We start from the raw sequence: 25,762 nt of genomic DNA, 5'->3' as shown, positions 1-25,762 counted from the left end.
TCTTGGTATGGGAGTTCATGTCAACAAGCCAAACCCCCACCTGTTGGGAGATGGGCAGAAATACTGAAAGTCTGCTTAATGTTCATTCACTAATGCTATGACTGGAATTAGTAATGACAGATAAGATCAAGGGATTGAAAACGCAAAGAAATCTTTGTGGTTAGTAGAAAAAGAAGGAATTTAACCTTCTATCAAAGAAAGTGAGAATCAAATTTAGAACCCAATCACTTTTTGCAGTAAAGTCACCAAATCTAATGAAGTCAAGTAGCATGGTCAGATGTCTTGGACTTAGAAATGGAATTCATGCCACTTAGCTATATTTCTCTTAGTTAACTATCAATCAGATGGCTCACTTTTAACTCACTCTGCTTGGAGCTGTCTTTATCACCATTTGCTTGCCTTCATTCAATAATATATCATCTACCAGCCACAAGAGATGCATGCACCTCTTGGTGAAAGGCAAACTTGGAACTGGGAGCTGGCGAAATACCATGAGTCTTCATTCCCCTTTCACCAAGAAGAATGGCATGTGAAACTTGAATTGAGAACTCTCACATATCCACTGGCACCTTAGATCAAAATATTATTTTATGATAATGGCAAATAAACCTGTAGTCCCTTTCTTGGCTGCTCTTTTATTTCTTCCCTACAGATTATGGCAATGACGTGTCTGAACTTGATTCAACCAGCTTTTCCTTGCTGGGTTGTTAAGTCCTTTATATGTGAAACTCTTCATCTTTCCTATTCTTTTTCCCCCACAAGTTTAACGTTTAAGAATTACCTAGCCAATGTGAGTCCAGAAGTCTGTGTCTTCTGCAATGTATTGCTTATGGAATCTCCTCTAAAGTTGTGCCCCCTAAATCCCAGTTTTATCTGGCAAGTGTGGGTTTGGGCTCTTCTCTGTTTCAATGGCCTCAGGTGATATCTTAGTATTCTCTTGCTGTGAAGAAACATCATGACCATGTCAACTCTTATAAAAGAACACAATTTAATTGGAACTGGCTTACAGTTTCAGATGTTCAGTCCATTCCCATCGTAGCAGGAGCACTGCAGCAGGCAGTTGGGCATGGTACTGGGGAAGCAGTTGAGAGTTCCACATCTGGGTCTGTAGGCAGCAGAAAGAGCAAGATGCTAGAACTGGCTTACAGTTCTGAAACCCCAAAGCCCACCCCTAGTGATACACTTCTTCCAAGAAGGCCACCCTGACTCCAACAAAGCCAAACCTCCTAATTCATTCCAAGAGAATGCTACTCCCTAAACATTGAAATATATGAGCCTAAGGGGGGCATTCTTATACAAACCAGCACAAGGCATTCGTCCATAGGAAACCTCAGCAGCATTCTAGGCTTTTCTGGTACCCATATATTTTTACATCAGTAAGTGGGATCAAAATCTGGACAGACCGGAGAGTGAGCCAATGGAAATGAAATGCATCACAGAAAGTGGGATACAGTATTTCCATTTGGATCATGTATAATAAATACATTTCCCAGACCTGTAGACTTTAAGGGGGTGGAGAAGTGGCATCCCACTACATTTCCTGGTGAGAGAATGAATTAATGGCACTCGTTGGAATACTCATGATGAATGGAAATATAACATATTCTGCTTTTTCCATGTTGAGTGCTTAAAATAGGTGGTAATAATTCAATCAGCCAGCTATTAAAGTGTTTACAGTAATATATAGTTGCTTTTAAATGTACTACATTGTGACTGGTTGTAAACAAGGAATATGTAAAATTCATGAATGCTAATATATACCCATAGATTTAATTCTATACATATACTTGCAAATTCTGAACATTGTACTCTTTGCAGGGCTGAATTTTCCAGTTTATACTATGGAATTGATTATTTATTATTGTTTATAAACATATGGAGTATCTAAAGTCAACTATCCAATATGGAAATTATTATGTTAAGCTGCACGTTATACTACTATACACATGTAGTGTTTATCTGGCCTGTTGCTCCATCTATATTTAGTAAAGGCTCTTAGCAGTGTTATTTCAAAATGGAAACCAGGAAAGAACTTGGAAAATAAAAATCACATGCTAAATATTTTGATTTCTCATCATGTATTTGACAAAAATTACCCTAAATTAGCAGGGCTAAGATTGGATGTTGACATCAGTGTTTTGGGATTTCCCTGAAGAGATATCTTCTTCCTGCCTCTTGATTTTTTTTCTTTATTTACATTTTTATCTTTGGGAAGATTAATACAGTAGATATACCAGTAACTTGCCAAGCAATTTGGAAAGCTTTCAAAAAGCTTCAGACTAACGTTAGCAGGTAAATCATCACTCTGTATATGCTACCAGCCTTTTGTCATGCAGCGCACCCCTGAATAAATGGACAAGGGGGACCTTTGGTTACAGCTGATGAGATAAGGAAAAAGGGGTCAAGAGAACTTGAAGAAAGCAAGAGATGTATATTATCTGTCCTAGAAATCCAGAGAGTTTTCCAAGTTCTGGTCCAAAAGCATTCTGAAGATCAGCTGTGAAACTCGTCTTTATTAATTATGATATTTTAACTATTTATTAACTATTTTGAAAGTTAAGCTTCCCAATTTTAACTTTCAAAAATAACAATAAATTTTTCATATGGTTATTTTGCTGATAGTATTTATATTCTCTAGAGTCTTTTATAATCAACTATCCCTGATAGAGACTCTAGGATAGATTTGCATAAACCATAATTGCAATAGTAAGTAATGATTATGAACACTAGTCATAGTCTAGACTATTTTAAGCCCTCTTTATATACTTCTATACATACTTTTTCAATTGTTAACACTCAGTAATATAACTGAATATCACCACCAATTTTCAAATAAGTAAACCAAGGCACGGAAAGATTCAAACGCCCACCAAAACATTCAAAGCTTATAGGTAGTGCAAACAAACATCAAAGCTAAGAAGGCTGACTGTGGAGAAGAGCATTGGAGCCTCTGTAGTTGAATTCTTAGGCAGTAGTGGTACATAGAACCCCTTTGCTTCAATTTATTCATGAAGGTGAAACGCTGAAAATGGTAAGTTAGAGAAATTCTCAAATGAAAAACAACCCCAATAGTAATATTGTTAAAGTGGTGTTATGGGATGAATATGTAGTGTGTCCTCTCTGGAGTATGGATTAAAATGAGGACCCCAGATTGTGGCACTATTTGAAGGGAGGGATTCTGAAGACTTCAGAAGACTATCTGAAAGTAATAAGACCCTGTAAGTGGATTCGTTAGGATATCCTGTCCTTAGCCATAGTCTATTGCCCTCTCTGCTTCCTATACATTACGAAGTGAATGACTTCTTCCACCACATACTTCTATTATTATGGCTTTCTTCTGCCCATGCAAAAGGGGCCAGTTAGTAATTACTAACTGTTGCTTAGTAACTGTGAGCCAAAGCCTATTTTTCCTTGCCAACCATGTTCCTAGGAAAATGTGCTTTCATAATATCTTAAGTAAACCCACCACGGTGTCTAAAATATCACATATTTATAATTAGAGATTTTCTAATAATGCAAGTGATTGATACAGACAATTGGTGTACAAGGTTTTAAAACAGAATCTCTGGTCCTCTGTGTGCTTATAGATACTAGCTGTACCAACACTTTTGCTATATTTTTGTTTTACTTTTTGAGACCCCTACTATTCTATGTCAGGAGATTGTATGATCTACATCCCAAGGGAAACTTGTATGGCACATCACATGGATGAAATTATGCCCTATGCACCATCCTCTATTTGAAATCAGACCCTTCAGTTTCAGTACATACTAAAATTTGATCTACTAAAGAGAATAACAAAATTAGTTTTGTAGAAATATTTTATGATAAAGTGAATGAGAAGAACTAATGCATGGCATTTTATTTATCAATTCCTTTTTTCAAAAAATTAATATATATGCAGCTAGTGGTTAATGAGGGTTCCCTGGAAGCCTGAAACTCTCAATTTAAGTACCCAGCTAAGGAAAACTCTCCAATGCTGGCATTTAACGAAACCAAACAGCTTATGAAACTCCAACTACCCCAGTGGGAGTAGAAGGTCTAAGAAAACATAAACCATGTATTTAGCTGAGCTTTCAACCCCAGACTGCCTCTGTACATTAAGACACTTTTTTTCCCTCATTAACCATTAGCTGTATATATATATATATATATATATATATATATATATATATATATATATATATATACACACACATTCCTTTTCCTAGAATCTAAACTAAATCAAATGGCGAAATAGTTTTGGCCCTTGAATTGATTAACTGTTTGGCCAACATTAGTAGAAGGCTCCCATTAGGACTTCTGAGAGCAGTTTCTTAAAGTAGGACTTCTGAGAGCAGTTTCTTAAAGTAGTGAGTACTTACAAGATGCCTGCTGTTTGCCTAAAGCAATGCTTCACCTCAATGTGTCATGGATTGTGTGAACATCAATGCTATTTCTTTGATGGCCTGCAAATAATCTTGCTCTTAGGAGAGAGCCTTGTCTATCTTCCGTAGCATTCCTTGGCAATGCTTCTTGTCTGACATTCCACCTTCTAACACCTTGGTGGAAATATGGGACAATATGAAACCCAAATATTCAAGAGGATTCAGTCTCTCCTGGTTCAGTAAGTCTGAGTTTTCAGGACCACTAACTCAGTTTGTAACTCTCTTAGCTAGTCCTGCCCTGCATCTTTCTTACTCAGAAACTGTAGACAAGAAGCCTTTGTGAGTTGCACAGTTCCTTTATCAGAATACATAGGGAGGGTGCAAAGCTTTGAAAAGACTCAGCCAGAGGTGCATCTTTTTAATGACTCTGGATCACATCTTTATGTAAAAGATTACAAGGGTTTGGATTTAAACAGCATAGGATTAAAGTGCATATTCTGCCTGTCTGCCACTGTCATTCCTGAGGCTCTCATACTGTATTCCCACAAAATGTTCCTATAAACACTTAAATTATGTTAGTAAGAGCTGATCTGACAGGAAGCAGTTTTGGGGGTGATCTCTATTATTTCACCTGTGTCTTTAAACTTCATAATTTACACAAGGGGGGTGGTGGTCAAGACAGGGTTTCACTGTAGTTTTGGAGCCTGTTCTGGAACTAGGTCTTATAGACCAGGCTGGCCTTGAACTTGTAGAGATCTGCCTGCTTCTGCCCTCCAAGTGCTGGGATGAAAAGTGTGCACCACCACTGCCCAGCTCAATTACAGATTTTCAAACACATTTTATGAGTCTTGATACAGTTCAGTTTCATGGGCAAAAGGGATATCTCGTAATTATAAACAAAAGAAAATGTTATGTTTAAGGCCTATTTCTCCAAAAGTAAAATCTAGCATTTTGTTCACTTAACAATACATTATCTACTGAGTGTCAGTAATTAATACTAGATAAAAACATGTGGTAAAAAAAAAGTGTGAAATAAACACAGGCATCCCCAATGGTGATTGGTGGAAATTCTTAACAGGGAAAGTCTCAGGAAGTCTGAGATAAAGCATGGTGAATTCTCACAGAAAAACCCCACCCAGTTTAACAAGGACCATTTTGAGTTATATCTTTTAGAATGCGAATCAATGTAACTTGAAAATAAAAATGCAATTTATTGATATTAATCAAATAGGAAGGTTGCATTCATTAATTTACAATGAGATGTTCTAACAGCCTTACTGCATTCCCTCTGGGCACGTCAGGTCATAGGTGGTGATTATTTATTCAGGTGACCCTATCTATATAATACTCTCTATTTCACCCGTGTCTCCAAAAGCATCTAAATAGCTGCTGCAGCACAATGAGCAGAAGGAATTAATCCAAGTGAGGAGCAACACAGTCTTTCCCAATGATTGTCCTTGTGAGCCTGAATCGTGTGGGGGAGAACTGCTCTCCACTTAAGACAAGATACAAAATTAGAAAGTGACCACAGATCTTCAGGAGAACTGTTGCAATGAAAAGGAGAGTTTGAATAAATATATACCTAACTAAATCTTAGTAAGGAGAGGGCATTCCATAAACCAGTTTCTACCTACCCATGAAGCAGACAGAGGTCCTGCCCTGCAGACTGGGGCTTCGGAACCTCAATCAGCAGCCTTCAGTGTGGGCAGCTGTAGTTTAGGTGTGGCTGGTAGACACCTGAATGCGATTTCACAGGTGCCCATCAGTGCTAGCACTTTGCTGGCCAAGCAGGGATTTATAGGCTGCCTATGAAGCCCCATTCAAAGCTGATATAATAATTATTTTCTTGGCTTTAAGACAGCTCAAAGGAAAACGAAGACAGTAGAATCTGTTCACTTTCAAACAGGTAGTTAGGGTTTTATTTTTAAAGCCCTGTTCTTTAACTTAGCCCAATTTATACAATATTGTCATATTCAACGTCTGGGCAACAACTACCAGGTCCTGCCTGGGCTTATTTGTCTAAGCGTGGAGGGAAGTATGAGGATAAAGAAGGAAATAGACAAGAGACAGCTGATAGAGTTGGGAAAAGCATATGGTAAATACCGAGATTCGCCTCTCATTTATTTCAATAGGCTTTAGATACCACAATCCAAAGAAGAGGGGGAAGGGAAGAGACTTCTTTACCATGATACAAGGAACAAATACTGAAGGTGACTTCTCAATACCCAAAACACCAAGTAACCACACTCTAGGTCAATTCTGTTAGTAGCCACACCTGGGGTCAAACCTCCTTTCATAATAATGAAAAAGCAAGGTGTCTGCCTTAACTCTTTGAACTTTAGTCAAGGTGGAATGAGTCCACTTCTGTAGGCTCCCACACAAGGTGATACAGTTCTTCCCCAGCCAGGGTGAAAATGCAAATGGTGTTAAGAATAAGGAGGAATTTTGTGTTGGAAAGGCATGGTGGCATTTTAAAGACATCTGGGAACTCCAGCATCTTTGTGGGATGTTCAGTTTCATAAGGACAGGTGCGGTACAATCCTTCTGTCACACCATTCCAGCTGTTATAGTCCAGTTCTCTGCACATCTGGAGGCAAGAAGAGTAGATACGAGAGCAAAGAGGAGATACAACACCAGTATGACACCTGTTATCTGTCCCCCAATGTCCTGTCTATCTTAAGATAGAGAAGATAGATGAGAAGAGCAGATACAACATCCGTATTACAGTTGTTACCCACCTATACACCAATATTCTGTCCACCTGGAGAAAAGAAGAGTAGATAGGACAGCAATGGACTCCCAGGAGCTGTTGGTTATCAGTCCACAATATCCGGTATTTAGAAAATAATCATGAATAAAGTTCACCACTATGCATTAGTTCTTCATGTATGTTTTAAAAGTAAACTTTTTATTTTACAATAGATTTTGAATTGATAAGAAATTGCGAAGACAATTCCCTGAATTCCTGTACAGCATAGACAGTTGTCTTCTCACTTTGGTATTTCACATTTGTCAGCTAGTAAACTGATGTGGATGCATTAATAGATATGAATATCAATTAAATCAACATACATTAATATTAATATAAAATAAACATTATTAATGTCTATATTTGATTCAAAGGTCTTCAGTTGTTTTTTCCCCCCTGGGATCTTTTTCTGCTTCAAGATCTCATTTGAAAGTCTGTACTACAGTAATAATCCCCTCTCCTCAGGCTGCTGTAGCCTGCGCATGCTCTCAAACTTTCATAAGCTTTGTGTCACCTTTCCCTGTTTTGAGGCTGGTGTTTTGTAGTATAGCCTTGGCTGAGATTTATCCGATGTTGTTCTCATCGGGTTACAGGTCTTAAGGAAGATGACCAGAGAGGTAAACTGACATGTTTATCTCATCATGTCAAGGGCAATGCTATGCCAGTACTTCATCCCTGATGTCAAGAGCAATGCTATGCCTCTACTTCATCCCTGTTGAGTGTGCCTGCTCACCTCATTGTCAAGTGGATTGCCAGGTTTCTTATTTTAAAATCACTTCTTTTGTGCTTTGGACAGGCTGTGCTCAGGAAATGGAGAGGCATGACACATCTCCTTGAAGTCAAAGTACATACAAAATATTTCTTTGGAATACTGCGTGTCAAATATGTCTATTAGTTTAACTGTTTTAACCCTTTATATACTTAGAATTTATGAGACTTTTGCACTTTTTCAGTATTATTTTATTCTGAATTCCAAATTGTTACAGATTTGGCCATGTCTCATACTCTAATAAAGTTTTTTAGAAAACAATTATGGAATATCTGTTGTGTATAAAATTATGCTAAAATCAAAGATATATAAATTGAGCATGGTATTAATATTATGTTCAAGAACCAGTGATTCTATTTGAGCCTTTTAGGTAAGACAGGCAATGCAAACCTGAATTCAGATGCACTATTAAATACACCTGTAACCCTGGGCTGGTCACTAATTTTGACTTTATATTCTAAAATATTGAGATATAGCTCAGTGGAAGAGTACTTGCCTAGTAATAGGTTTAATCCCTAGTAACACAGAGAAATGAAGAGAGAAAAACATAGGGGCTGGAAAGAGGGCGGCAGAGAATGAGGGAGAAAGGAAGAAAGGAAGCAAGGAAGGAACAAGGGCAGAATGGAGGGAGGGAGGAAGGAAAGAAGGAAGGAAGGAAGGAAGGAAGGAAGGAAGGAAGGAAGGAAGGAAGGAAGGAAGAAAGGAAGATTGACTGCTGGCTAGTTTTACATCAACCTGTTACAAACTAAAGTCATCTGAAAAGAGGAGCCCCATTTAAGAAAATGCCTCCATAAGAGGCGAGCCTGTAATTTCTTAATTAGAGAATGGTGGAGGGGAGGACCAGTCCATTGTAGGTGATGTCATCTTTGGGCTGGTGATCCTGACATGTTCTATAAGAAAACATGTCAAGCAAGTCATAAGGAACAAACCAGAAAATATCACTCTCCCAGAGCTTCTTCATGAGCTCTTGCCTCCAGGTTCCTGCTCTGTTTGAGTTCCTGTTCTAACTTCACTCACGTGATTTAGGGATGTAAGCCAAGTAAACCCTTTCCTCTCCAAGTTGATTTTGGTCATGGTGTTTCATCATAGCAACAGTAAACATGACTAAGACAAGAAAGAAGGAGGAAAGGAAGGAAAGAAGGAAGGAATGAAGGAAGGAAGGAAGGAAGGAAAAAGAAAGGAAAATACTTCATATGAGTGTTAATATGAAGTTTAAATCAATTTAAATATAACCGGGGTCATAAGAACTTGGACTTCAGAGCCAAACTGCTTTGTCTCATTTCCCTGCACTTACTGGCTCTGTAAAGTTAGCAGCCTGCTAGTCCTAAGCTTTCATCACCTATCACATACGAAAATGTGTAGAGCTTGGCTGGCTTGTAGAAGTAAACATCAAGAAGGCTGTTATTTACACCAAGGTTATTGTATATTTTGAGAGGTGGGATGAGCTGTTGCAGGGAGGATTTTCAGTAGGAAAAAAATGAGTCATGTGCATCTTTCATGACATTGTGATTCATTATTAATGGTTAGACAAAAAGTGTCTTGAAGAAGTGAGTCCTTACCAGGACCACGTAGCTTCAGGATCTGTAGCAAAGACCCACTGTGAGTGACTGCCTGAGCCTCCAAGAATTGTATCAAACATGTATCATGAAAATGTTTGTTCTGAGCTTCTAGAAAGTGTAGAAACAGCATGCAGATTATAGGACATTTCTGTCTCCGCTGCTGAATGCACTATATCATATAAATTAATTGTTGTTGTAAATATCAGCCTCTCTTTTGACTATCGCGTTCTGTTTGATCACAGCTCTACCTCATGGAATCAAGTAGAGTAGATGCTGAATAAATATTTGCCTTAAAGATGAATAATAGATAACATGTTTTGTTAGTGTTTATTAAAAGTTAATATCCACTAAAGTCCTTAACAATGAAACAACCATCAAGTATGGTTGATATCAAGTGAGTTCCATTCATTATTGAAGACTCAGAGGCACAACAAGGAATAACTAAAGAAAAATGGCTTAGGAATGAGACGCTCTTCCTGCTTCGCTTTATTCCAGTCACACCAGCTTTGTGCCTTGCAACAACTGGGGCTATTTGATCCTTAGTCAAGCACACCTCTGTCTGGCATTCAAGAGGCTTGTGATTCAGCCAAGATTATTCTCCATCTGGTAACTAGACTTTTATGCGTGATTCTTTTATTTTTAATTTACTTTTAGACTTTGAGACAACTAGTTTCTTGGACTGGAAAACTACAGATTCTTAGACTTTCTGTGGGGAGAGTCATTTTTGGACTAGCTGGACTATAGCCTATAAGCCATTATAGTAAAATCCATATTAATTTTTTCAGTTCTGTTTCTCTATAGAAACCTGACTAGTACAAAATGCTTTTTCCTAATTTTTGTTTGTTTTATCATCTTTATGTGTATGTACTTTTCTGGGCCCAATAAAGATTGGGAAAAGAAAATGTGGAATGTAGCCAAGGTTCACTGTACAAGAAAACACTTATTTCCTTCAATCATGTCTCAGTAGCTCTCAGCTAAGATACAGGATGGATCAGTTGGACAATTCAATTCCGCAAAATGTGCAGTGATGTTTGCTTTTATGATAAAATATTAAATGCCATCTTGCCATTTGGCTATATACAAGCATAACATTAAAATGCTTTTCTGTGTAAGTTTCCTAGATAGTAGAATATTTGTGCAAGTGTGGCTGGGTATCTTTTGAATGAGATCAAATGGAGTACAACTCAGTTATTCTTTGCTGGACTTTGCCAAGGCATAGAACTATTTTGAGATAAGGCAGCAGGGAAAAAATTAGCATAAACTCAAACATTTACTTCCAACGCATTTAATCTCTTTCGTTTTGGAATGATAAATGGAGATTAAATGTGACCATTTAGCTCAAGAGTGTGTTCTTTTTTTTTAAATTTATTTATTTATTAAAGATTTCTGTCTCTTCCCTGCCACCGCCTCCCATTTCCCTCCCCCTCCCCCAATTAAGTCCCCCCCCCCAGCCCGAAAAGCAATCAGGGTTCCCTGTCCTGTGGGAAGTCCAAGGAACCCCCACCTCCATCCAGGTCTAGTAAGTTGAGCATCCAAACTGCCTAGGCTCCCACAAAGCCAGTGCTTGCAGTAGGATCAGAAACCCATTGCCATTGTTCTTGAGTTCTCAGTAGTCCTCATTGTCCGCTATGTTCAGAGAGTCCGGTTTTATCCCAGGGATAAAGCCTGGGAAAAAAAGAGTGTGTTCTATTAGAGGATGCAATCAGATCTAAAAGAGATTAGAGTTCAAAGAAAGTGTATGTTTTCTATGTCCTTGGATACCACCAAATGTAGTGGTAAGCTTGGAAGTGAGCATCAAGAGAAGGAACCCACTTCAGTTAAGAACAAGAGCTGATATTATTCTAAGGTACCTACTCCTAAGTGCTAAAGACCTATGAACAAGTTAATGGAAAATAGCAATATTCATGCACGTGAGGTTTGCAGTTTGTGACTCACACTTTAGCATGTAAAAATTACTGTTAATTTAATTCTTTCTTTCTCTTGGATTTTTTTCTTTTTCTTTTTTATTTTATTTTTGATTTTTGAGACAGGATTTCTCTATGGATTTTGATATTGTCCTGGAATCAGCTCTTGTAGATCACAGTAGCCTAGAACTCAGAGATCCACCTGTCTCTACCTCCTGAATGTTGGGGTTAAAGGTGTGTACCACTACCACCCTGCTCTCTTGAACTTTTTAAAACCAGTTATAGAGTGCTACCTTTTGCTGAGAACACCTGAATAATCTTTCCCCATGAACTCTTGACTCAGCATATTACCTGGTTTGTCCAAGGAAAAGGAGCATCCTGAGTTCTAAAACACAGGAGGAGGCAGTCTGGTGAGCCATACTATCACAACCTCCATCTGAACAAGTGTACCCTTGGACAACATTTTGAAGGTGATCTAGCTGTGCTAGCTGAATCATTGTTCACAGTAATTTTACTAATGCATGCACTCCTGGATTTAAAATGTGTGGCAAGTCATTCCTTATGGCCAATTGCTTATATTATCTAGTAGAATGAAAATGTATTCACATATGTTGGTGCCAACCATTGCTGGATCCACCAAAGTAGCTCTTACTTTTATAATCCTTTAAAATTTGCATTGACAAAATTAATGAACACTTAGCCAACATATCTAGCATAAGATATCAAAGCAAATGTTAATAGTTATAGCTCATATTTTCTGTTATTATTCCAGGAATGTAGCTAAACAACACACATAAACCAAGGACCAGGCGATATTGTGCCATGTACTGTGATGCAATTTATATGTGGATATATTTATTTGAATGGCTGACAAAAATTATGCCCCCATTTACTTACAAAAGGTGTCAAAGTAAATTCTTTCTCTGTAGAGTACATTGAGTCTAAAGTTTTCATAAGAGCCACATTCATACGTGACACCAAACACCTTTCTATAGAAGTATCAATGTTATTGTTTTAGAGAATAGTGAGTAAGTTTTCCAAGGAACAATAGCACCTTGTTCCTGTTCTAAAGCATCGCATTGATGCATCACTTACAGTACATGGTATTCCCGACCTTCAGACCATTAGGTGCAGTCTGTTTGATTTCCCATATGTCACCTGGAGACAATGCCCTGTAACATCCTGGCTGTCATACAGTCCTTTTGAGAAGTACTTTGAGATTTTATTTGATGAGTTATCCATGACAGGAACAAAACATTCCTGTTGGTCATCAGTTCTATAAACAAACAGAATCAGCTATTTGACCAATACCTGAAAGCATTTATTTATTATAATTTCAGGGAACAGAGATCACTGTTTCTCATATCCTTATTCTTTGAGCATGCAGTATATTCTCTTGAGGATTTTTATGTGCTCTCTCTGTTCCTGTAGCTTGTTTTCCTCATGAGGTATAGTGTCTGACCCTCTCATTGCCAGGTCAGCAAGGAGATGATCTTGTATAAGCAACACTGGCTGATATGGAGGAGTCCCAGCATTTTCTCTGTAACAGACAGTCTTAGAGATGGATGGAGCTTGAAAAACAACATCATATTGCAAAAAGGCCAGCATCACTTATAAAACTAATGATCATACATTCTTCAAAAGAGCCAGTGCCCTTTAAAAGTTTCTATTCATCATTATACAAGATTTTGAAATATAATTAATGATCATAAAAGCCTCCTGGCTTATGGGCCATCCACATACAATGACTTACTATCTAGCCCTGCAATTCACTTTTCTGCATGCCAGGAGTTTGTTTCTATATGGTTTGGTCTACCTTTTTAATTTTTGTTTGCTATTTTATAACCCAGCATTATTCTTTTCTAATTGATTTTTACTGCTTTAATCAGAGAAGTGTAAGGCTCACTGAGGTAATTCAGTAGTTGTATGTATTATATACTGATCAAGTCAGAGTAATTACATTTCCATCTCAATAATTCAAACATACCTTGTAGTTGGAGACTTGCTGTCTTTAATTCATGGGTAAAATACACAATAGGCTATTACAACTGTTCTGGTCAGATGCTTCCACTGGAGAAGGTGATTACAGCCAAGGCTAAGAACCTGATGTGCACACTCACTCCATGGTATATATTCCTCACACATATAATAGATAAATGAGCTCAAAAACAATTAAAACTATAGACACCCCCTAGAATCCAGAGTACTAAAAGCTACTGTTTTTACACAGTTACAGTTCAGTACACATCATACAAGCTCCTTTTCTACCTGCACCCTTCCTAATCTCCAGTAATTTCTGTTGCAGTGTTTTTAACAGCCAATATGAGGAAGCATGTGAGTTTCTGATTTTCCTGTGCCTAACATACTTAGTTTACTATCCTCTAGCTGCATCCACTTTGCTGTAAACCATTGTTTCATGGGTAAATAATATTCATAAGCCACATTTCCTTCTTTCTAAGTATGCATATAAGTTGATTCTCAGTTATTGTTAACCATGTAGCAACATGCACACATTTGCAGATGTCTCCTTGACATGCTGACTTCATTTGCTTTGAATATATCGCCAGAGGTAGGATAGCTGGATCATATAGTATATCTATTTTTAGGGGTTTTGAGGATTCTCTACAGTGTTTTTCTAAAAGTAGCTTTTATCTTTATGTCAATAATCAATAGGATGCCCTCTTTCTCCACTTCCTCATTGATGTTTTTTTTTTCTCTTGCAATGTTTTTTTGTTTTGTTGATAATAATGAGAACATATTTCCTTTTGGTTTTAATTCCTTAACAGCTAATGATGTTTGCTATTTCTTCATAAACTTGTTTTCTATTCAGGTTTCTTCTGTTAAAAGTATCTATTGATACCATCTAGGATTTTGATGTAACTGTTGGGTTTCTAATGCATATTCTAGATGTTAGTCCTCTAGAGGATGAGCACTTTGTAGGCTTGCCTGCTCTGTGGCTAGATTTTTTTCCCACTCTGTCAGTTATTTCTAATTGCTGTGCAAAGCCTTTGGTTTGTTAAGAGTCTCATAACCTTTCACTGCTATTGCTTCCGGTGGCATAAACAATGCCTTGAAGAGTCTTCTCTATTGTGTTCTTCTGACACCTTTACAGTTTTATGTATGACATAAAATGAGATTTGCATTGGGTGAGAGATCGAGGTCAAGGGTCAGTCTTCCTCAAGAGAACATTCACTTTTTGCAGGTCAGTTTATTCTTCAATGATGATTTTAGCACACTGAGGAAATTCAGTTGGCAGCAAATACATAGAATGCTTTTATTTTATTGTCCTGTTCTTTGCTTCTGCCTTTATGGAAACACTTTGCAATGTATCTTCAAGTCAAGAAGTAGGATGGCTCCAGCTTTGTTCTTTTTTGTTCAAAATCATTTGGGTTGATCTTAGTCTTTTGTGTTGCCTTTGTTATAAGGATCGTTTTCTTTCTGGGGAGAATACCATTGGTGGTTTAGTACTAAAGACATTGAATTTGTAATTCATTTTGTGAATGTGTAACAATGTAACTTGCCTTACTCACTATTCTATTGTTGTGAAGAGACACCATGATCAAATCAACTCTTATAAATAAAAAGAGAGCATTTAATTGAGGTTAGAGGCTAGCTTAGAGTTTGAGAGGTTTAATCTATTATCACAGCAGGGAGCATGATGGCAGACAGACATAGGGCTGTTGAAGTACATAGAAGACATAGTACTGAGAGCTAAATCCTGATCTGCAAGCAGAAAAAGAGAGGCTGGGACTAACGAGGCTTTTGAGAATTGTCTTCTGTTTGGTTTGGAGGCAAAGTCTCACCATGTTGAACATACTGGCCTCAGCCTTTGCAGTAGCTGGGATTACAGATATGCTCTAACACATCCATATCCAAGGAATATATTAGCGACGATGAGCGGAATTGTCTTCAGGATCTCTTTCTTATTGCTGTAAAATGTTTATTTCCAAATGTCTATGATGAGAAAGCATAGCCGGAGCAGCTTGGGAAGGAAGCAGTTTATTTAGCGTATGTTTCCTTATTACTGTTCATCCTGAAGGAAATCGGGACAGGCAGTCAAAGATGACAGGAACCTGGAGGCAGGGGCTCATGCAGAGGCGATGGAAGAACACTGTTTACTGGCTTGATCTTTAATGGCTGCTTCAGCCTGCTTTCTTACAGAACCTAGAACCACTAGCCCAGAGAATGGCACCACCTTCAATATGGTGGGGGCACCCCTATCAATCAGTAATCTGGGAAATGTCCTACAACCTTATCTTAGGAGGTTATTTTTTCAATTGTGTTTTCCTCATTTGGGATGACTCTAGTTTGTGTAATGCTGGCATAAAACTAGTCAGCAAACTATGTGTAGATGCTGTAACCTACACCTCTACTAAATTGGTTCTAATAACCTCATATTGGAGCCTTGGGTTCCTTAAATAAAGTTTTGCCATCATTTTCACATAAATAGCTTGGTTTCCTTCATGTACACATGCTTTCTGTTTTGTTTTATCATACCTAGTTGCTCCAGTTAATGTTTCCAATTCTGAAAAGACTGCTAAGTATAGAGATCTTTTTTTCATATTCTATTTTAGAGGATAATTTTTAAGTGTCTTTGGGCGTGGTATTAGTTGGTTGGTTGTGCCTTTGCTGTGTTGAGGTGTGTTGTTGTTGTTGTTGTTGTTTTTAACCTAAATTCTTTGGACTTTTATCAAGAAGAAATGTTGAAATTCATTAAGTTTTCTGCATCTTTGAGCTGATCATATTACTTTTGTTCTTTGATTTGTTGGTATGCTGTAAACCACTTATTTATTTGCATATGTTGAAAAACTGTCTTCCATCCCTGGAATTATCAAGGTATCAGTTTCATAAAATGTGTATACTGAATACTAAAGTACACTCAATGCTATAAAAACATAAATTATTACATATAACCAGACCTTAACCAGTTACAACAGTACAAGTCACCAATAACCCATTTGCAGAACAGAAAGGATTACCCAGAAAAGAGTGCTGACAAACAAACACAGCTGTTAAATTATAACCTGGGTGTAATAGAATGTTTATGAAGTATTTTATCCAACTGTTGTAAAATGCATCTTCTTTTTAACCACACATGATATATGAAATCAATCTTATACCAATTCACAAACCAAGAATCAACAAATTTTGATTCTGATCACAATCAAACAAATGCAAAGTTAAACAAACACATTTTAGTCATTATATAAATCTACAAAAACTGAAAAACATGCCTTTTATTTAACTATGGGTCAGTGAAGAAACAAATAGCATTACAAAATTCTTGAACCAAATGAAAACAAAAACACTGTAAGACAAACCCCATGGGAAACAGGAACAGTGCTGCTGAAGAGGAGGCTTAAAGCAGCAGCAGCAAACTTCTTACACTTGAAAAGTAAATAATAGTCAGAGAGGGTATTGTGTGGGAAACGCAGAAATAAGTTAAAATCAAATTATGACATTTATGAGACATTAAAAACAGAGATGATAGACCATCCTTCAGTACTAATGACTTAGCCAGGAATAAAAGATCCTACGTTGATAATCTCCATCCTTCCTCCATCTTGACTATACCATTCCCTCAAGTTCTCCTCAACCCTCCCCTTCTCCCCTTCTTTCTCCTTCCACCCTTCTTTCTCCCCCTACCCCCATGCTCCCAATTTTGTTAGGCAATCTTGTCTGTTTCCAATTTCCAGGTGGTTTTATACATGTTTTTCTTTGGGTTCACCTTATTACTTAGCTTCTCTAGGATCATGAACTATAGGATCAATGTCCTTTATTTATAGCTAGTAACCACTTATGAGTGAGTCCATACCATATTCATCTTTTTGGGTCTGGGTTACCTCACTCAAAGTGTATCAAAGACTTTAATGATGACCTTAAACAGTGGGAGTGCTAACGAAAACCATTAAGAACAATTTAAGGACATAAACTTACACAGTCAAGGACTTTCTAAGAGGGCTCCAAAAGCTTAGAAAATAATGCACTTGACTGATGTGATTGTGTCGAATTAAAAGGTTCTGGCCCGCAAAGGAAATGAACAGAGTGAAGAGTCACTCCAAAGGATTGGAGAAAATCTGCCAGGTAGCTATTAAGGGAATTATTTTACATGTTAGGTCTCAAGTCTCATTTAATTGTTTATTTGTGGTGTTTATTACCTTTTGTGCTTTCCTTTAAGTGTTTCCTGATCAATTAACTGAATTTTCTTTGAATTCTGTTTTCATTAATTTATAGTATTTATCTCCATGCATCTCATCATGTTTTACATTAAATTATATGCACATAACTTGTAGGACAACACATGTGGCTATTTTACTAGTTAGAGTAGAATGTTGGGCTCACATATCAGCATGCTTTTTCTCTCCTATATAGCTGTCAAACCTGTCTTCTCCATCTGTTTTGATCTGCATTAAGCAGAATATCTAACAGGGTATTCACCATAAGAAGGGGAGCGTATTGAAATCACAAATCATGCTTCCCATTATTGTTTCCTTGATGTTAATGACTTTTCCTTTGTCATTTTCTTTCTGTTTAGAAGGCTTCCTAAAGTTTCTCAGAGTAGGATTACAGGCAAAACATTCTCTTAATTTCCCTTCATCTCAGAATGTTTTGATTCCTACCTTGCTCCTAAAGAATGCTATTGCTGAACACGGAATTTGCCATTGATGTTTCTTTTGTTTTCACACTTGAAAACATTGTGCCACATATTTCTAGTTCCTGTGGTTTCTGAGGAGAAAGCGATATTGAACTGGTGCTCTTGTGAGGACAGGTGAGGCATTTTCTTCTTTTTGCTGCTTTTAAAATTTATTCTTTTCCTCCAGGTTTCAGGACCTTGATCATCATATGTTTTTTGAAAATCTATTTTGTTTTCACTTGATAAATAAGTGGGGTAAAATATGACTTCTCTTATTTTGATTTATCTTAGTTTATACAGCTGAGATTCTTTCCTAAAAGTTCTTGGGGTTTGTTTTGAAGTTCTCAACCATTGCTTCTTCAATTATTATTTTAGCTTTATTGTTTTTCTTCTCTCCGATTGAAATTCTAATGGTGCAAATGTAAAATCTATTGTCATAGTCCCACAGACTCTTGGAGGTTTACTTCTCTCTATCTTCCTTTATGCCTCTCTTCCTTTCTTTATTCTTCCTTCCCTTTTCTCTGACTTTAAAAGTATTTAATGTTTGTGCTCAGGTTTTCTGGCCTCTGTTGTTCTGCTTTCATATGTCTTACTATTTCTTCCTTCTTTCCCAGTTTGTGATTAAGGTTATTGAAATCCACATTCTAGTGATTACAATTATAGTTCCCCGTCTTTCTATTTTGTTACTTTATGGCTTCTATTTGAGACTTTCTTGTTCTTTGCTCTGGTAAAACTGTCTGTGTTTCTATCTGTGTTAAGCATTTTGATAACTGATTATTAAGCTAATTGGTAAAAGCTTTATCATTTGAAGACTAGTTAGCTCCACCATTTCAATATCGTTGCCTGTTGATGCTCTTTTTTTTTTTATTGAAGCTGAAGTTTTAATTAAGGAATGTCAACTGAAAACTGAAGTATATGTTGATATGAGATGTGTGCTCTTGTTTAAACCTTTATCTGACTTCCTAACTTTATCTGACAAAGCATTGCAATTGACAAAAATAAATAACATTATAGCATTGACTTCACAAAAAACGTGATAAGGGAGTCCCATTTTACTGTTAGATGGTATTATGGAGATTAGTTTCTGTGCCCTCTCCATGGGTATGTATTGGTATGCAAGTAGGGGGTGTGTCTCCTTTTTGTTACTGGGCAGAGGTAAAAGTTCTAGCTCATGACAGGGCTCCACAGATGTGACTCTGAGGTGTCATGGTCTTTCTTGTAGTCTAGGATGACAGGGCAAGTGTCTTTGCAATTTTAGATGGTGAGGAAAGCAGTTTCTCTACTAGGATACTTCTGATGTCATCAAGTCAGGACAACATCACGGGGGATTTCTCACTGTTTCCATTTGTGCAATGGACGTCATTATCCAATCATCCCCTTCAATGGCTTTAATGTTCATTAAAGTCTCAGAGAGTTTACTAGCAAAGAGGGGGTAACAGTTTTATTTCCTAATCAACACTTTCTAACTGCGCAGTGATAAAGGTTTAGAATGCAATGCTTCAGCCTGGTACTGATAAAATTCAGGATTTTCATTCAAACTCTGTTGGCTTGGATTGCAAGGAATCCATAGCTCTTCTGTGATGGTTGAATGAAGGAGAGTGATTAATGAATAAAGTTATTCTATCTTTATAGTATTACCGAAAGTCAATGACTAAACACAAACAAGGGCTGAGTGATTGCTCAATCACTGAAGTGTTTCCTTTGAAAGCAGGAGTATCTGAGCCCTTTCTCTGGAACACCTATGAAAAAGCCATGCATGTACCTAATTGTAATCACAGCACTGGGAAGGCCAAGGCAAGCAGAAAGCTAGGGCTCACTCACCAGTGAGATTCACCTACTAGTGTAGTATCAAGCCAATGAAAGAGTCTATCTTAAAACACCAGGCAGACTGTACCTGAGAAATGAATGACATCAAAGGCTAAACTAAGGTTTCCACATGCACACACACCCCCCAATACACATATATGTGCTTATATATCCATACATGTACATCTCAGCATATATGAATGCACACATATCCATGTAAAAATAACAAATAAGAGCGTATGCTAGCACCGCCCAGCTTCAGGTACAACTTCCTAAACCATAGCGCAAATTGTAATTGGTATTAAAAATAAAAACCTGGGAGTAAACTAGCATGGGATCAAACTAGTCCCTCTGAATATGAATGACATTTGGGGCAGACTGAGGGGTCACTGACAGTGGCACTGGAATTTGTTTCTACTGCATGTACTGGATTTTGGAGATCCTATTCTCTTTGGATGTATACATTGCTCAACCTAGATGTAGTAGAGAGGGCCTTGGACTTGCCACAGGGCAGGGTGCCTTGTCCTCTCAGAATTGGAGGAGGTAGAGGTGGGATGGTGTGAGGAGTGGGATGGTGTGAGGGAGTGGGAGGAGGGAAGAGAGTGGGAATTTGGATTGGTATTTTTTTAAGTAATAAAATAATAATAAATAAAAATCCGGAGTCAGATATTAGGGTAAATGCTGCAAGATCAGAGAAGCAAAGAAGCCAGCCACTGGAGAGACTTGTTACCTCTACTGAATCCTTAGACCCAAGGGGCAAGATCCTGTCTCTGCGAATCCTCAGACTTATTGGGCCCATATCCTATCTCTACCCACCTTATATTCCTGTCTCCACTGCCCTGGTGCTGGGATTAAAGGTGTAAACCTCCCAAATCCTGGGATCAAATGCATGAGAATCCAAGTGCTGGGATCAAAGGTGTGTGCCACCACTTCCTGGATTGTATGGTTAATTAGTAGCTGGCTCCGCCCTCTGATCTTCAGGCAAGCTTTATTTTTTAAAGCACGAATATTACCACACCATATTGATCGCACAGATGAAGGTGGGGCCATGAAAAATTTGGTAACAGTAGAGGTTTCTGAATTCACAATGACCAAAAATCAAGTCAAAAAAATATGTAATGAATCTTTGCTATTTCTGCCAGAGCTCAACTATTCTGCACATGAACAGACAACATACACAATTTGTCCTGAGAGCTGAGACTATTGTGTGTTCTGAATTTCAGAATATTTACTCTGCACACACAGCTTTCTGCTCTTATAGAAACATGATGGTTTAATTACGGAAAACAAAGACTTTTATATTTCTCTGCTGTAATTACTCAGCATGTAAGTGTCAGATTAGTATATCTTTGCATTTTATTATGTTTTAGAATGTTTGATTTTCAAAATTGCCATTTGAGTTCCTGACTTGTGTTTCATTTCAAAAATGCTAAGTGAGTTTAACGTCAGCTCAAGGAAGAATTTCCAAATATTTCCAAAATGTCCTGCCATTCCATGAGTGGAATAATCCTTCTGTACACTGTGAATATATATTGCTCTTATTGGTTAATAAAGAACTGACTGATTGGTAATGAGGCATGAGTATAGGCAGGACAACCAAACTGAGAATGCTGGGAAGAAGAAGAGTAGACTAGGTGGAGTTGCCAGGAGACATAGAGGGAGCAAGACATGCTGGAGGACAGGTAAAGCCATGATCTATGTGGCAATAAATAGACTAATAAAAATGGATTGATTAATATTGTTAGAACTAGTTAGTAATAAACCTGAGCTATCAGCCAAGCATTTGTAATTAATTTCAGCTTCTGCGCAGTTACTTGGGATTGGCAAACAGTAAATTCTCCAACTAAATTTTTTTTTAGTGTCAACTCTATTATTTTTTTATATTTTATTCATTTTTTTATTGAGAAAAGGAAAAAAAAGTATCTGCTTCCTTCCAGCCTCCCATTTCCCTCCCGCTCCTCCCACCCTTCTCCCCCTTCCCCAAACTCCTCTCCCCCTCCCTCTCCAGTCCATAGAGCAGTCAGGGTTCCCTGCCCTGTGTAAAATCCAAGGTCCGCCCTTCTCCGTCCATGTCTAGGAAGGTGAACAACCAAACTGGCTTGGCTCCCACAAAGCCAGAACATGAAGTAGGAACAAAACCCCATGCCATTGTCCTTGGCTTCTCATCAGCCCTCATTGTTAGCCATGTTCAGAGAGTCCAGTTTTATCCCATGCTTTTTCAGTCACAGTCCAGCTGGCCTTGGTGAGCTCCCAATATATCAGCCCCACTGTCTCAGTGGGTGGGTGCAACTCTAGTGGTCCTGACTTCCATGCTCATCTTCTCCCTCCTTCTTCTCCTCATTGGGACCTTGGGAGCTCAGTCCGGTGCTCCAGTGTGGGTCTCTGTCTCTATCTCCATCCATCGCCAGATGAAGGTTCTATGGTGATATGCAAGATATTCATCAGTATGGCTATAAGATAGGGTCATTTCAGGTTCCCTATCCTCAGCTGCCCAAGGAACTAACTGCGGACATTTCCCTGGGCACCTGGGAGCCACTCTAGGTTCAAGTCTCTTACCAACCCTAAGGTGGTTCCCTTAATTAAGTTATGTGATTCTCTGCTCCTCTATCCAACCTTGTTTTATCCCCAATCTTCCCGTTTCCCCAAGTTCCCACCATCCTCCCCTTCTCACTTTTCTCTCCCCATCTCCCTTTACCCCCATCCCACCCCACCCCCAAGATCCCAATTTTTTGCCCAGCAATCTTGTCTATTTCCCATAGCAGGGATAATAACTACATGTTTTTCTTTGGGTTCACCTTCTTATTTAGTTTCTTTAGGTTCACCAATTGTAGACTCCGTGACCCTTATTTATGGCTAGAAACCAATTATGAGTGAGTACATCCCATGTTCATCTTTTTGGGTCTGAGATACCTCACTCAGGATAGTGTTTTCTATTTCCATCCAGTTGCATGCAAAATTCGAGAAGTCATTGTTTTTTACCGCAGCGTAGTACTCTGAAGTGTATATATTCCATACTTTCTTCATCCATTCTTCCATTGAAGGGCATCTAGGTTGTTTCCAGGTTCTGGCTATTACAAATAATACTGCTATGAACATAGTTGAACAAATGCTTTTGTCATATGATAGGGCATCTCTTGGGTATATTCCCAAGAGTGGTATTGCTGGGTCCAGGGGTAGGGTGATCCCGAATTTCCTGAGAAACCGAAACACTGATTTCCACAGTGGTTGCACAAGATTGCATACCCACCAGCAATGGATGAGGGTACCCCTTCCTCCACAACCTCTCCAGCAAAGGCTATCCTTGGTGTTTTTGACTTTAGCCACTCTGACAGGTGTAAGATGATATCTCAAAGTTGTTTTGATTTGCATTTCCCTGATTGCTAAGGAAGTTGAGCATGACCTTAAGTGTCTTTTGGCCATTTGAAGTTCTTCTGTTGAGAATTCTCTGTTCAGTTCAGTGCCCCATTTTTTAATTGGGTTAATTAGCATTTTAAAGTCTAGTTTCCTGAGTTCTCTATATATTTTGGAGATCAGACCTTTGTCTGTTGCGGGGTTGGTGAAGATCTTCTCCCAGTCAGTAGGTTGCCTTTTTGTCTTAGTGACAGTGTCCTTTGCTTTACAGAAGCTTCTCAGTTTTAGTAGGTCCCATTTATTCAATGTTGCCCTTAATGTCTGTGCTGCTGGGGTTATACATAGGAAGCGATCTCCTGTGCCCATCTGTTGTAGGGTACTTCCCACTTTCTCTTCTATCAGGTTCAGTGTGTTCAGGCTGATATTGAGGTCTTTAATCCATTTGGACTTGAGTTTTGTGCATGGTGATAGATATGGGTCTATTTTCACTCTTCTACAGGTTGACATCCAGTTGTGCCAGCACCATTTGTTGAAGATGCTTTCTAAGAGATTGGATATGAAAACAGGATCCAACATTCTGCTGTTTACAAGAAGCACACCTCAACCACAAAGACAGGCACCTACTCAGAGTAAAGGGCTGGGAAAAGGCTTATCAAGCAAATGGACCTAAGAAACAAGCAGGTGTGGCCATACTAATTTCTAACAAAGTTGACTTCAAACTTAAATCAATCAGAAGAGATGGAGAGGGACATTTTATACTCATAACAGGAACAATTCATCAGGATGAAGTTTCAATACTGAATATCTATGCCCCTAATATAAAAGCACCCACATACGTAAAAGAAACATTACTAAAACTCAAGGCAGCCATCAAACCACACACACTAATAGTAGGAGACTTCAACACACCTCTATCACCAATGGACAGGTCAATCGAACAGAAACCTAACAGAGAAATTAGAGAATTAATGGAGGTAATGAAGCAAATGGACTTAACAGACATCTATAGATGATTCCACCCAAATAGGGAAGAATATACCTTCTTCTCTGCAGCTCATGGAACCTTCTCGAAAATTGACCACATACTCGGTAGCAAAGCTATCTCCAACTACAACTTTATACTATGCAGTGACATTCTCAGGATTGACATTCATAAAATCAAAGCATTAATCGGTTTCAAAAAATTGTGGATAGTTACCAATCTGATTGCAGGGGAAGGCCAGTTCAGGCACCCTCTCTACTATTGTTAGGAGTCTTAGCTGGAGTCACCCTTGTAAGTTCCTTGGGAGTTTTCCTGGCACCAGGTTTCTCCCTAACCCCACAATGGTCCTTCTATCAAGATAGCTCTTTGGTTGCTCTCTGTATCCATCCCGGCTCCAACTCAACCCTCCTGATCTCTCGTGTACCTATTTACCATCCCCTACCCTCTGTTCCCCGACTCCCAGTTTATCCAGGACATCTATCTCATCTATTTCCTCTTCTCAGGGAGATCCATGTGTCCCTCTTAGGGGTCTCCTTGTTACCTAGCTCCTCTGGGGGCTCAGGGTTGTAGCCTGGTTATTGGCATCCTAGAGACTTCATTCAGTACTTGATGGATGTAGATGCAGAGATCCATAGCCAAGCACTGGGCTGAGTTCTGGGAGTCTATTTGAACAGATGGTGGAAGAATTTTATGAGCAGAGGGATATGGTCATGATCATGATAGGGAAACGTACAGAGACAACTGACCTGAGCCTGTGGGAACTCATGGACTCTAGACAGACAGCTAGGGAGCTGTCTAAGGGACTGAACTAAGCCCTCTGCATCTGGGTGACAGTTGTGTTACTTATTTTTTTTGTGGTGCCCCTAGCAGTGGAACCAGAACCTATTCCTGATGCATAAGCTGACTCTTTGGAACTTTGTTCCTCTGGTGGGATGCCTTGTGTATGCTTGACACAGGGTGGAGTAGCTTGGTCCTGGCTCAATTTGATACGCCATACTTTGCTGATTCCCATGGGATACCTTATCCCATCTAAATGGAGATGGAGGAGGAGTGAACAGGGGCAGGTAGAAGGAAGGCAGGGGGCAGGGAGGGTGGGAAGGAACAGAGGAGAGGAGGGTAGGGAAACTGTGGTTGGTATGTAAAATAAGTTCAAAAACTGATGAATAAAAATTGTGGAAAATATTCTATATCTTATAGAATTAAATATTTATCCAAAATTTACAATGATAAAGTTGAATCATTTTTACAATTTTTTATTTCATCCTTAAGAGATAGTAAAGTTATATGAATACTAAAAGTTGTTTTAAAATCAATTTCTTTATAATTTATTGCCAGTTAATGTTTGACTGTATGCTTACTTATATACCTATATACCTAGGATTACATAAATTTTTCTTGCATGAAATGAAAACAAAATGGAAAAGTTTGAAGAAACCCATACTCAAAAGATTTTTAGGCAATTAAGGGCAAGAGAAAGGGGGATCTGTTGTAAACCGAGGCTGAGATGCAGTAACAGGAAGGCCTCCCTTCAGCGACCATCTTCTGCCTTTGTCATCTAAGGCCTTGCCCTACCTTTCTATTCTATAAGCTCAGGCAGGAGGTGGCTAAGCTCTGAGTGATATGACCAACCCACTTTCCTTG

This window comes from Microtus pennsylvanicus, chromosome 9, assembly GCF_037038515.1.
Source record: "Microtus pennsylvanicus isolate mMicPen1 chromosome 9, mMicPen1.hap1, whole genome shotgun sequence".
NCBI lineage: Eukaryota > Metazoa > Chordata > Mammalia > Rodentia > Cricetidae > Microtus > Microtus pennsylvanicus.
The sequence above is the reverse complement of the archived record's forward strand: the minus strand, read 5'-3'. Positions refer to the sequence as shown.